General features: G+C 36.4%; 1 non-coding gene across 1 annotated transcript; it reads right to left on the minus strand.

Annotated features, from left to right (window-relative positions):
• Window positions 1–10,792: 10,792 nt before the first annotated feature.
• LOC126026985 (small nucleolar RNA SNORA51) lies at window positions 10,793–10,925 on the minus strand. Its single transcript, XR_007502165.1, has one exon. It is a non-coding gene; the product is annotated as a small nucleolar RNA SNORA51 (small nucleolar RNA).
• Window positions 10,926–15,266: the final 4,341 nt, after the last annotated feature.

The raw sequence follows: 15,266 nt of genomic DNA on the forward strand, positions 1-15,266 counted from the left end.
AATTGGTAGCAACTACAACAAAAAAAAAAAGAAAAAAAAGAAAAAATGCACCCAGCAACAACAACAACAACAAATCACCAACTAATAACCACTGAGATGAAAAAGAAACAAAAAAGTGGGGAAAAAAAGAGGAGAAAAAGAAAAACAAACAAAACAAAACAAAACAAAACAAAAAGAAGGAGTGCTGGTGTGGCAGGGTTTGGTCTCCCCCAACTTTTTCACTTTTTTTTGTTTTTGCATAGGCACAGTAAGTATTGGGGAAGAAAGGGAATTCCCTTGGCATAAGAGATTCAGAGTTTCTCCACCCTTGAAGCATACTGTCATGGGAACAACTACTGGTTCCATACATGCTCATTACCACATCCAAGGGCTTTTTTGTGGTGCCAGTAAACTTTCCTCTTGGTTGTGGATGATAAAATTAGGCCACTGTTGCTAGAGATCTTGCTATTTGCACAGGTCATAGGATAAGGTCTTGAATAGAGTCTTCATGATTCTAGAAGTTCTGTTCCATCATTGTTGTTGTGTTCAGTCTTCTGTAATAAGTGTTTTGTTTTTGCTCAGATCCTAAGCCGAAGCCTAGGATATTATGGTTTCAAAAGTTCTGCTTAGTCTCTGTTGTCAAAGTCAACAGAGACTTTGTAATTAGAGATCTTGATTTTTGCCTGAATCCTAGCTACAGCTTAGGGTAGGGTTTTCCTTATGGTCCCAAGGTAAGTTCTGCCCCATCATGGCTGTCAAAGTCAGTTTTCTATAGTTAGCACTTTTGGTTTTTGCACAGATCAGAGGACGATACATCTTCTGATTTTCTCTTACTGTTAGGTGATGTGATAGGACAACCTGGTCTTAGATCAGGTTGTTGTTTCCTCATTGTCAAGTTGTCATATCAGTTGGTGCCAGAGTGGTGTTAGAAATTTCCCAGTAGAGTTTGGTTCCTGGTGTTGTTGCATGGAGCTGTATCAGTTCTATGTCTCAGATCTGGAGTTAGGGGTTGAACTAACTCTGTCCAATCTCATGGAGACTGAGTTGTATCCACATGACACATGTTCAGGGTGGGAGGGACCCTTGTGCTATGAAAAGTATGAGATCTTATCCCTAGAAGATAAGATTTTGTTTCTGCATCTATAATTTTTCCTTTTTTACTGTGCCCACAAAAAAAGCATATGGTGTCATATTGTATTGCTAGTGCTATTCTGGGCAAGGATGACAAGCTCCAAAGTCTGCACTCTAGCCCTGTACTGAGCCCTTATCTCAGGCAAGTCTCTTGGTTTTTGTACCAAGCAGCACTGAAACTGGTGAGGATAAAGAAAATATGTATGTATGTATGTATGTATGTATATATATATATATATAAATATTAGAACAAATAAATAAAACTGAGTTAACAAAAAGGTAATTGAAGAAAACAAATGATGGCGGAGGCTACCTTTATATTTAGGAATACACATCTTAAGATGCATTATTATAAAGGTATTAAACATGCAAGGCCAATATAGGCCCCCCCAACCAGGTCTTCTGAGTTATTCTTGTGGGGGTTGAAATCTAAGGCACTTTTTCTATCATAGACCTTGGTCCTGAGTTTGAGACACAATTTGCGGCATTACGAATCATGTAGTGTCCTTGAGCTGGGTTTTTATCTGAAGCTGAATCCGGCATCACGCATAGACCACAATTTGAGGCGGGTGAGAGGGGCCATATAGCATGAGTCAGCAGGCATGTTGGTTGTAGTTTCTTGTCGAGGAACAAAATGGGGAACTGGATGAGTGTCTTTTCATTGAGAGGCTGGGTGGTGGTTTGTTGGGGCAGGAGGTTGGACTTGGTGCCTATTGAGTTAAGAACTGAGGGTAAAGAGGGTTAAATAAGGAGGGATAACAACAGATCAGGATTGGGGGATAAGGGGTAGAAGGGATTCTGGTGTGGGGAGGGGTAATATATAAGAGGAGCTATATACACTATATAGAATTCAGGGGTCTCAAACTCAATTTACCTGAGGGCCGCAGGAGGCAAAGTTGGGGTGATCCTTGAGTGCAAAGTCAGTAGTAAGTCTTGAACATTGGGGGATGTGACCCAAACAACTAAAACAAAACAAAACATAAAAGATTCCTCTAGGGCAGGGCCACAAAATGTTGTATGAAGGCTGCGAGTCTGAGACCCCTGATAGATGGATTGTTTAATATGGTTTAGGTTTGGCAGTTAGAGAGAATTCCATTGTATAGAAAATCAAGGGGCCGGCGAGGTGGCGCTAGAGGCAAGGTGTTTGCCTTGCAAGCGCTAGCCAAGGAAAGGACCATGGTTCGATCCCCCGGCGTCCCATATGGTCCCCCCAAGCCAGGGGCAATTTCTGAGTGCTTAGCCAGGAATAACCCCTGAGCATCGAACGGGTGTGGCCCGAAAAACCAAAAAAAAAAAAAAAAAAAGAAAGAAAAAGAAAATCATACCCACATATAGACTGACTTTAGAGATCTATTCGAGTGTTATCCTCCAAATCTTGGGCATTCCATTTTCTTTCCTAGGAATAATCTAAAACTAGGAGCATTGTTGGATAATGGTTAAAAAGTATATTTGTTGCGCGGGTGCATTAGCACCTACATGCTTTTGATAATGAGGACTATCAAGAAAAGACACCCTTGCAAGGGGCTCCACTGCATAGCCCTGTTTATGGCCATGGAAGGGTACGATTTCCCTCCCTTATCCCCCAGAGACTCAACTTCCAGGCCTTGCCTGAGATCTTTGGCCAGTTGAAAGAGGAATGGTGAAGTTCTGGCATGTGGAGTCTGTTAAACCCGGTTGTGTATGCATAGGGGAGGAGTCTCTCTCCCACCTCCCATCCCCCCAGAGACACAGCTACCAGGCCTTGCCCTGAAGACCTGTCTGGCGTGGGGGGGGGGGTTGTCTCAGTCCCCTGCACTAGTGTTTAGCACCTTCCTATATATACACAGCCGGGAGAAGATGGTTCTGGGTTCAGCAAACTGGTATGTGGGGAACACTAGGCGGGAGAGCTAGCCAGGAGCGATTTCTGAGCGCATAGCCTGGAGTAACCCTTGAGCATCATTGGGCATGTCCCCAAAACAAAACAAAACAAAAGAACATTCCCAATTTCTAGTATATTTTTCTCATTTGCATATAAAACAATGCTTGAAATGCAATTTAAATTTGCAATAATATAATGCATATTTAAAAATGAGACTAGGATTGGATTTCCCCCCACCCAGAAGGGAATTACTTGTACCCTTAAATTAATACTAATATAATTTTTTATTTAAAGAACGCAAGGCTCTATTTATTTATTTGGTTTTGGGGTCACACCCGGCAGCATTCAGGGGTTACTCCTGACTCTGCCCTCAGAAATTGCTCCTTACAGGCTGAGGGGACCATATGGGATGCTGCAAATTGAACCCGGGTATTTTCTTACATACAGAAATTTTCACTCACAGAAATGTGAAATATATGCTCATGGGCTTAAATTAAACATGTTTGATAAAAGAATGGATACAGTTTCTAACTTTGAAAAGTTATTCATAATTTATAGTAATACAAAAGCAATTCTTTACTGTTATGAAATGTCCAATATAGGTAAACAAAAAAGGTCAATCTAAAGCAAAACTATAATGATATTCCTCAGACATTAACTTTATACAAATGTGCCTGTTGCATTTATTTACATTCCTTTAAACTGATTACAAACAGATACATATATGGTTCCACTAAAAGGTATAAATTATAGGCACTGTTTTGTAATTCAGGTTGTTACTTAGATTATAGACACTCTTGCATTGGTTTTTCATCTGTTTTCCCTTTTACAGGTTACCTGTCTAGTATATGTTTATCCAACATTTAGTTTAATTGATTCCCCTTTGATACCATATTAACTATCATCAACAGCACTTAGACTACTGGTTAGAGGCTGCAGGCAAAAAAAAATGTTTTCTTCTTTAAATTTTGACTAAAGTTCTTATTTGCTAGTAAATGCTTCCTGGTTATAGAAGGAAGGCGCACCTCTAAAATCTATGCTAATTTGGGTACTGAAGTGAAAGGAACAAGAAATAAATATAGACACAGGTTCTGAAAGGGGCAGAAAATGGAGTACACTTATTAGAGAACCCAAAGAAAAGAGTGTCAGTATCAGTGAGAATGGGCCACTGAGCACCTCCAGAAGTATGGGATAGACCCATTCCAGAGATTGGGATGTCTTTCTATTTATCTTTGCCTCCCAAAACTCAATATTGGAGCACAAGCATACACCTTTTAGTACGAATGTATTTTCCTTATCAGAATTGCTTTCTTTATATATATATATTATTGAAACCATTGTGATTTACAGAGTCCTTCAAAATAGGTGGGTTTCAGACATACAATGAATCAGAGCTAATCCTACCAGGATCCTCTCCCTTCACCAATGTTCTTCAAGTGCATCCTCTTCCACCACGCCCTGTCTCCACAGCTTGCCTGTACAATAAGGCCATTTTAAGTTTAAATTATTGAAGTTTGGGTCTCTTGATTCTTAATTTGCCTTTGGCTTGGATAGTTAGTTCTGTCATTTTTTTAACACTACAAGTGCACCTGGGATCGTGTGGCCACTGGTCCCCATGCTTTCATATTTGTGTTGCTTTGAGAAAGCAGGAGTAGGCTAACCTGTAAAGACCTGTGTTTCCAAGAATGTCAGAGGATGGTAATGTTAACTGAGCATGAACAACTCTAACATGAGTACTGGGTCTCAGGGCAGAAAATTCTACATTAAATTGAATCTCAATTTACCATTAGTCCATCAGCTTTCCATACTAGAAGGGAAAGTAGAGAATGCTGAAAAATTATCTGAATGACAAAATCAGGCAGAACAACAGCCTTTTTTGTCTTTTTCCAAAGTTCCTATTATTTTCTTTTTTGTTTCCATTTATGATACACCTACAATTAAGAAAAAACAGAGTTCAGAGTGGTAGCACAAACAGTAGGATGGCTGCCTTGCATGCACTAACCTAGGACAGACCACGGTTCGATCCCCCAGCGTCCCATATGGTCCCCTACGCCAGGAGCAATTTCTGAGCACATAGCCAGGAGTAACCTCTGAGCATCACAGGGTATGGCCCCAAAAACAAAAACAAAAAAGAAAAAGGAAAAGTAAAACAATCTGGCAGGGGTCAGGACTTTCCACAACTCATGCTAGCACTTCCTTTGCTTCATGCTCTTTTGGAGTTCTGTGCGACCCTTTAAATCCAACGCCTGAAACATATATCTTTATATATTTACCCTATAGAATGTATTGTTATCACTCACTGGTGCACGTCTCACCTTTTGCTGCAAACTAACAGCAGATCATTGGGAACACTGGTAATAGTCCTCAGTTCCTGCTGGGTGTATCCAAAGTCCTTGCCTTTAATCCACATATCTGTCTTGAGTACAGCCTGTCACAGTGAAAGTCCATGGGGAAGCAAAATGACCCAAGTTCATGGGGGACTAAGGGCATTGTGAATGCTTTGCCAGCCACGATGGCAGACGAGATGGGAGACCAGAGCCTGAGCTGCTCAGTTCAGTCAGTTCCACACCTCTAACACTGACAGGTGGAAATCACTGGAGAAAACTTGGCAGTTTGTGTCTTCTAGGAGTCCAGTATGAAATGTTTGATTCTCCCCTCGGGGAAAGGGCACCTTCTATTTGTAAAAGACAAAGGTAGACAATCATCCCAAACAGAATACTGACATTTACTGGCCTCGAACATTTGCCCACGTTTGTGTTCCAAACTCAGACTTGTTTTCTTCATTTTTCAAATGACTCTTTCTCAGCTCAGTTTAGAAAAAATGTCATAAAATTGCAGGTTTTTATAAAGTAAATTTAAGTATATTTATAATTAAAATATATATTATGCAAATATAAGTTATATTTATTTATATATAACAAAATAAATAAATATAAAATAATCGATTTTTTTAATAAATCTCAGAAGTAAGTTAAGGCAAATAATGGGTGTTTACTTTTAAAAAAAGAAAAGAAAAGAACACTGTCTTCTGTAGCTTTTTGTATCAAATTTTTTTGTTTTGTTTTTAGTTTTTCTTCCTTTTTGTCTTTATTTAAACATCTTGATTTCAGATATAATTGTGATTAGGTTTCAGTCATGTAAAGAACACCCCCTTCACCAGTGCAACATTCCCACCACCAATGTCCCAAATCTCCCTCCATCCCACCCCACCCCCACCTGTACTCTAAGCAGGCTTTCCAGTTTTAAAAAAAGAAGACGGTTTTGCTAAGTACAGTATTATTGAAATACTAAACATGCCCATTTGGGTAAATGCCTCACACAATTTAATTCCTATTAAAAATTAATTAAATTTCAAATTTATTAGCTTGTGTTTTATGTTGAGAAAAGCAGTCAGGAAAATCTATACATTCTATGTAAGACTGAGCTAGCGGTCTCAGAATAAAGACTTTTGGTTCTTGTGAAAATTTTGCAAACTACTGAATTGCTAAGAGTCTTTTTGTTGGCTGTTCTTATATTCCTAATACACTCTGCATCATTTTTTTTAAATGTGCTATTCTAAAGAAGAAAAAGGCAGTGTGTATTTTGTTTAACAAATCAGCAGTAGATAATGATATTTTTCTTTCCTCCCTAGCAGATCCTACATTTCTATAACTATTAGCCTATAAAAGTATTTTGCAACAGTCCACCTCCAATTTCACTTTCTCTGAAACCAACTGTCACCTATATTTATCTCTCTGCTTTTAAACTTTCTACACATACACATCTTTTTGTGATTGCTTTTAAGAGCACAACCTTAATTCAGGCTTTCTACACTCCTGGTTTATGGCGATATTAAACTGAAGCAAATTCACTCATTGAAATCAATCTGGGGGAAAAAACCCTCTGGTCTATAATTTAAGATTATTTGACTGTTCACTGCAAACGATTAGATAGTGTAATCATTTACTGAGCCTCAATCTGCATTTTTTGAAATACTTTTACATAAAGCATAGAAGATGAAAATAGAGGAATCAGAGGAAAATATAAAAATAGAGAAATGAGAGGAAAATAATAGTAAGAACCATACAACAGAACTATTCTACAACTCCTTAATTGTATATCTAAATTTAAGTATCAGTAGAAAGATTGGCAGAAGCATAACAGAATCACTGAAGATATTTTCTCTTTGTGGTTAAGCACACACAGACACATGCATGTGTTTATATGCACACACATACATAAAACAATTCAATCAGAGAGTTCCCCCTAATTTGGGCCCAAGCTTGCAAAAGAAGTCAGTTGTTTTTTTCTTTTTCCTGACACTATTACATCAAAACAGTATCCAGGCTTTAGACAGTATTTATTAGCTTATAAGGCCAGAGATAATGATCCCATTCAATCAGAACACATGCATAATTCAAGAGTCTCAACTTCACATAATTTCTGGCTCTAGTTTTGAAACCAGTAAAAGAACCATTTGTATCATTTATTTATTTTTGGTGACAATAGGAAAGAGACAAAAGAGGTTTTGTATTGTGGCAGTATTTTCTTCAAGAAAAATCTGATCTTGGATTTTTCATTGCAAACTCATCAAAGATGACAGGGCAAGGAGAATATTTATACATATGTAAATATCCCTATGTATTGTTTTTTATAAATTTAAGAGTGGTTTAATTTCTGTAAATAGTACAGTATTATTTTGTACAGTTTATTAGGAATAAGAATGTCTATGAAAACATTGAAATTTGAGGATACATTTTGGCAATGTACTTTTGAAAAGTGTTTGATAAAAATGAATTGTTCTGAGCACCAATATATAGTTAGAATTATTTAATAATGTAACATAAAATGTTCTTTTTCACTTGATAACATACACAAGGAAAATATATGGATGATTTGCTATTACTCTCAATTGCCTTTCAATCAAATGGGATAAAATTCAATGTTTAATGTTCATTGGGGGGGCTGTATGCACATATGATCATTAAACATATTAAAAATGTAGCTAGTATAACCAAGGATCTGAATTTCAGTTGACATTTTCTCTTAGTCAGTTTACTTAAGATAGAAACATGTACCAGTGATTCTCTGTTGATCATCAGAATTTTGCTCTCAAGAAGAGAGCTTTGGAAAATTAGTGTCAATAGGTAGATCATAATTATAAAGGCAATTTCATTTATCTTTGAAATTTACCATTTCCATTGCATCCTCCTGTTTCTTATATGCCATGCAGATATTTGGGGGTATTTTGTTTCATTTGCTTGTTTGTTTTTAGGCCACACCTGCTGGCACTCAGGGGTTACTTCTGGCTCTGCACTCAGAAATTACTCCTTGCAGGCTCAGTGGGGGCCATATAGGATACTGGGAATTGAATAAAAATAAGGTCACATGCAAGGCAATCACTCTATTAGCTCCAGCTGATATCCAGGTATTTGTGATTAATCCTTCACATACATGCTTGGAAAATTCCCAAGTTTTTCTTACTCCCTATGAATTAAGGAAAATTGCAGGATTTAAAAGCATTTATATGTTATTTAAAATATGTATCACTAAATTGAATTCTAATTGCTGTTTTTTTGTGTGCTGAACTTTAATAAATATGATATTTTAGGAGAATTAATGAAGCTGAACAAATAGACATATTAGATGCATAAAAGCTTTCATTTATTCTCATCTCAAAAGTCCAGCAATAGGCAATATTATATTATCCAAAAATTATTTTTTGCATTTTTGGACACACATGGTTGTTCTCAGGATCTGTCTACTCCTGCTTCTATATTCGGGATGAATTCTTGCTACTCTTGATCAACTGTATATGGTACTAGAAATTGAACCAAAATCAGGTTTATGCAACCCAAGTATCATACCCACTGTAATATCTCTCCAGACTCTCTTGTATTGCAATTTAAAGAAAAGCTTAAAAATGAAAAAGAAAATAGAAGTTCCCATTCAAATATTATTTTGGTTAGTTCATAGATATTTAAATAATATAAGATAAATTGTATAATTGTTGCTGGCATTCTTTTACCAAGTGGGTTTTTCTTTGGCTTATGCAGGATTTTCTAAAGAACAGATGTTAAGAAAACTAAAATTAAAGGATAGGAATCAAATGACATACCTCTGAAGTTTTATTTGAAGATTGTGAACAACAAGTTTTTGTAACTATGTGTATTGTTTAAAAGAGAATCCACAGAAGGAAACTCATAATAAAATCCCAATATATAGATGTTAACTTTTGGATATAGTTCAAGTGTGCTTGTGCATTCGTATGAGCCATTAATTAAGGGCACTTGGGAAGACTTTAAGCTCTTAAACTGGATTAGTGAAAGTAACCAAAAGGGCCAATTGAGTTTCATAGAGTTTTACAACATAGGGAGCAGACTCTTAACAGGGCTTCCTAAACCAAATATTATTGATTCCTTCTTCATGTCCTTAAAAGGAAGAGCTGTTAAGAGGATTTGAGCAGAATGTTCAACAGGATGTTGACACCATCTCTACAGTCACTAAAATGTGATGTGTTGTACCACCATTGAGTCAAATTTCTAGAAGAAAAACTCAATGGCACTCTATGATTTAGAAGTTAAGTTTGAGGTGACAAGTTTCTTTCCAATAAATAGTATTGACTTATAAAGAGTATCATTACTAGCCTTAGAGCCTTTAAAAGACATTATTTTATGCATAATTAATAGATTTCTATTTTGGAAAATAGAATAATGATTAACATTGCTAGCATAATGCTAACACACAATTCAAATATTGCTATTTTATGGGGCTGGAGTGGTGGCACAAGTAGTAAGGCATCTTCCTTGCCCATGCTAGCCTAGGGTGGACTGTGGTTTGATCCCCCAGCATCCCATATGGTCCCCCTAGCCAGCAGTGATTTCTGAGTACATGGCCAGGAGTTGACCCCCAAGGGTCATCGGGTGTGGCTCAAAAACAAACAAAAAACAAAACAAAACAAAAATAACAAAACAAGAAACAAATATTGCTATTTTATTAACTAGTGCCATGTTTGGGGTTTGAAATCATTTTGTTATTTTCAATTCTCATAAAATTTTGCAGTGTCTATTTCTATTTTGAAATGAGATAATTGAGATTCAAAAAGATTTGTTTCACTATGGTTCTATGGGAATCAGATACTAAAAAGAAAATTTAATTAATTTATTTTTTATTGTTATATTTGCATCAGGTACTATAATTCAAACAAATCTAGAATAATCCAAATCCAAAGGATTCCTATCCTTTAATTTTAGTTTTCTTAACATCTGTTCTTTAGAAAATCCTTCATAAGCCAAAGAAAAATCCACTTGGTAAAAGAATGCCAGCAACACTTTGTATTTTATCACCATGCTTTATCTCTAATGTAAAATATAAAGTATAAAAATATTACATACAAGTGAATGTGATATAAATTAACTGTCATGGGGAATACTTTTTCTAAGTCTATAACTCTCACGTTTATGGGTTTGGGCTCTTATAGCATTAATACTTATTCTTGACTTCTCTAAGATCAGCTTTTGTCTTATGGCCAGTATATAGAGTTCAAGTATTACTCTGTTCTTGGAGAGGGTAGTCACACCCAGTTTAGGAGACTATGAGTTGCACTGAATCAAACGTTAGTTCTCCTGCATGTGAAGCATGTACTAAACCTATTGAGCTATCTCTCCAACCTGCCATAATAAATTATGAATTAAAACATTAGGACTTTTAAGTGGTTGTGGCCGAGAGTTTAAGGCAGTGGGCTAGTAAGACATTAGAAGTGGTATAATTTATTATAATATTTCATTTTTTTCATAGTTCAGAAGACCAGAAAACTAAAATCCAGATGACAGCAGGATTGGTTTTTTTTGTCCCTCAATTAACAATACAGACCAGGCAAAGGGCCTGGGTTGAGGTGTATATAGGGTGCATTTACTGTACCTCCTCTTTCTATACAGTCAGTGTAAAGAACACAACCTGTGGTAAGAATTGGGAGGCCTTTTCTTTTTATTTGATTTTTAATATATATATTTATATATATTTTTATATATACTTAAATATATATTTATTTTATATATATAAATTATATATATAAATTATATATAATTAAATATATATATATATATATATATATATATATATATATAAAATCCTTCACCAGTGCAACACTCCCATGACCAATATCCCAAGTCAGCAGGATTGTATGAAGAGAAGACTGCTTCCTCATCTTTCTACCTTCTTATGGTCAAGTGTGTATTGGGGCTATATTATTCCAGTTTTCACATGACCTTTTCATCTGTATGAGCAACTTCTTTTCTTTTTGTTTATTTAAATACCACACATTTCATGTTATTCATAATAAATATGTTCCAAGAATAATTCCACCATCAATGTAAAATTTTCTCCACCATTGTCTCAGGACTTTACCCATTTCCAAGCCTAGTCCCTAGGCAGGCACGAAATAATAAATTCAATATTGTTTGTTAACAGGTAAATAGAAATAAAATTAATTTTAAGTTATAGTAATAAGAAAACTTATGAAAATAAGTGCATCTAAACAATTAAATCATTCATTAAGTCATTGTCAGGTTTGCAAAGCTAGTTGATTTTCCGTTGTTTTATTTCTGAAAACTAGGTAGTTTTGTTGCAAAACTTCATCTGTGGTCACACAGTCCAAGAATTCTAAGCTCTGTGGTTGATGTTGTGGCTTTTGTGGAGAATGATTTTAACTGCCAGAACTTCTGAAAATTTGACAAGGAAGGTGTGTATGGGATTGGGAGGGTACCCCCACCCACTCAAAAAATTCCTGGAGATGTCATCCCAAATATCATCATACCTGGAGTTTTTGCTCATGTTGGCATTTGCATACCTCTGTGCTTAAGTGATGAAGTTGGGCCACTGGCTACCTGACAGTTGTGGGTGCAGCTGGTAACACCCTGGCAGTGCAGGGACTTGTCCAACCATCTCCTCCTAAGATTTTTGTTTTCAGCTGAGTGGCCAGTGTATCCATAATTTTTCATTTCTTGCTAAACATTTATTCTGGGAGTAAATCTATTATTCTTTCAGACTTAATCTATGGAGCTTGCTGAATACAGACATGGTGACTATTTTCTGTATTTTATGAAGACACATGACATTGAATTTGCTGACAGGGAGAATCAAGAATGACCTCATCTTACATTTCCTTATTTTATTTCACCTTCAAAGACCATTTTTCAAGTAAGATCCTGGTCACAGCTTTAAAGAGTTGAGATGAACATATTTGAGAGATGCCATCAATTAACTTTCAATATTCAAGAAGACCAGTTTTCTTTTTTTTTAATTTCTTATTGTGACCAAAGTGCATTACAAATCTTTCACTGCATCATTTATGGTACATAGTGACAATGAACAAGAGGCATTCCCACCACCAGTGCTGTCCTCCCTCCGCCCCTGTTCCCAGTATGCATCCCATATCTCCCTCCTTTACCCCCCAGAATACTAGTGCAACTGGTCCCCACTTTACAGCTTGTTGTAGATTGAGCATCCAGCATCCATTCCACGGTCATTGGAAATAAAAAGGATAAGAAAAAAGGGAGAAAAAAATTTGGTGACAACTACAAAAAAAAAAAAAAAAAAGAAAGAAGAGAGAGAAAAAAAGAAAGAGAAAAATGGAAGAAAAAAGAAAAAATGGACCGGCAAATAAAAATAAAAATAAATCTCTAAATAATAAGCACAAGAGTGAAAAAGAAAGAGAAAAGTGGAAGAAAAAAGAGAAGGAAAATAAAGTCAAAAACTAACAAATCAAAACAAAACAAGAAAAAGTATGGGCGTTGGAGTGGCAGGGTTTGGCATTCCTCCCACCTTTTTTTTTTATTTGCATAGGCACAGTAAGCATTAGGGGAAGAAAGGGAATTCCTGTGGCCTAAGAGATTCAGGGTTTCTCCATCCTTGAAGCATACCATCATGGGATCAACCCCTGGCTCCACATATACTCATTACCCCATTCCAAAGGCTTTTTGTGATGCCAGGAAAGTTTCCTCTCGGTTGTGTGTGAGAAAATCAAGCCACTGTAGCTAGCGATCTTGGTATTTGCGCGGGTTATAGGTCAGGGTCTAGGATAGAGTCTCTAGAACTTATATTAATTGCCTGAATGATTGGATTAATCTGGCTGATTAAGGTATTTATTCTCTCATCACTGCCACCTGCTTATACTACCATGTCTTGTAATCCTACTGGATATTGGAAGAAGACCAGTTTCTGGATTTGAAGAAGTTTTTGATCATGATTGTGTTTTACTTCTGAACATATCACTTCAGAAATCGGAGATGATATTGCAGAATAAGTATGTCATGTTTTCATATAGCAGAGCTAAGTGCATGTCTAGCCTACCTAGGACAAATATGCTAAAATAATTATGTATATAAACCTCACCATGCCTCTGACCAACGCTTCAGCACCATTCCATTTCAAATTGAATTCCTCCTTTCTCTTCACCTCCCTTTCCCTTCACCTCTGGAACTAAAATATTTTTCACACAGTTCAGAGTTTCCTTTGCTTAATTTTTATTTCATTTATTTTGGAAATTTATATTCCACATAAATGAGAGATAGTATCTTGTATCTATTGGCATGTTATACTCTTCCACCATTTTTAAAGTATTGTGATTTACAGTTATTTACAGTTTTATTTTATTTATTTATTTATTTTTATTTATTTTTAGGTTTTTTGGGCCACACCCAGTGACGTTCAGGGGTTATTCCTAGCTATGTGCTCAGAAGTCGCTCCTGGCTTGGAGGACCATATGGGACACCAGGGGAATCGAACCGAGGTGCATCCTAAGCTAGCACTGGCAAGGCAGACTCCTTACCTCTAGCACCACCACGCTGGCCCCTACAGTTGAGTTTTAAACATATAGTATTCCAGTACCAACCCCACCGCTACTATCAAGATCCATTCACTAATATCCCCAGAATCTATCCCATACCTTCCTTTCCCCCAGCCTGCCATCATAACAGGCATCTTTTTAAGTTCAGTTGTTAAGGTTTGGGTCTCATAATTTCAGTGCTGTTGACTCTATGGTTTGGATATTTTGTTATGCCCTTCCTTAACACAACCAATCTACTGAATCCCCTTGACTCTTGTCCTCTGTTATTTCACATCTGTCTTTCTCCGCACCCACTCTAGTTCTTTCCTTCTCACTATACTTTGGGCCAGGAGTATTAACGCTTTCATGTACCTCATTACCTTTTAGCAGATTTCAATATATAAATTGTTGAGGAGGAAACACAGCATTCAGAACTAAGTGAAAGTTATGAGGTTAAGAGAATGAGAGTGGAGAAAGCTTGGGGCTAAAACAATGGCCCTTGGGAATCATTTTGTCTACCTGAGATTTGGTAATGTCTGTAAATATTTCCAGCTGTCACAAGGGATGAAGGGATGGAGCTGCTAATAACAAAGGGTCAGAGTGCAGGGATGAATCAAAATATTTTCTAAAGGATGGTACAACCTGCCTTGCCCACATAAACTTTGTTCTTGGCTTTGGTTGAGTCGAAACAGAACCTTAGAAACTGAAGATATACCAATAATTATATATATATATATATATATATATATATATATATATATATATATATATATATATATATACCAAGGTCTCCACCAGTCAGAACCAGTCAGTGTTAAATGCACATTGGAAATCCTCCACAATCTCCAAAAACTCTTTTCTCCTCATCACCACATCAAAGCAACCCCATAATGTTTCTTCACCATTTTCCTATATGGCTCATATGTCCAATCTGTGCTGAATAGACAATCTTCCCAATTTAGGTTGATTTTCATTACAATAGACTAGAGTCACCTCATCTATTGATGTAACAAGTTGAATAAAGTGTTTTGCTAACAGTTCTAAAAAAATTATGCTTTTACAATATATAATTTGATGAAACGTGTATTCTATAAACAGAACTTCATTAAATATTTTTCTTGGAAAACCATAGAGTTCAGATGGTCTCAATTTATATAAATTTCATTCTGCAGATATATCATTTAAATTTTATTCTTAAGATATAGATATTTAACTCAATAAATATTAAAATCTATCTTAGATATAAAATAACAATGAGGTACACATGCCATTTCACTTTTGTAATGGGGTTAAGATGCAATAATTTAAGAGACTTTTTTGTTTTCTGGGTCATATGGGGCAGCACTCTTGGGTTACTCCTGGCTCTGCACTCAAGGCAGGCTCCTGGCAGGCTGGGGGACCATATGGGATGCCGGACATCAAACCACCGACCTGGGCTGATCGCAGGCAAGGCAAATATTCTACTGCTGTGCTATCTCTCAGGCCTGAGAATAT

Source organism: Suncus etruscus, chromosome 13 (genome assembly GCF_024139225.1).
Source record: "Suncus etruscus isolate mSunEtr1 chromosome 13, mSunEtr1.pri.cur, whole genome shotgun sequence".
NCBI classification, from domain to species: domain Eukaryota; kingdom Metazoa; phylum Chordata; class Mammalia; order Eulipotyphla; family Soricidae; genus Suncus; species Suncus etruscus.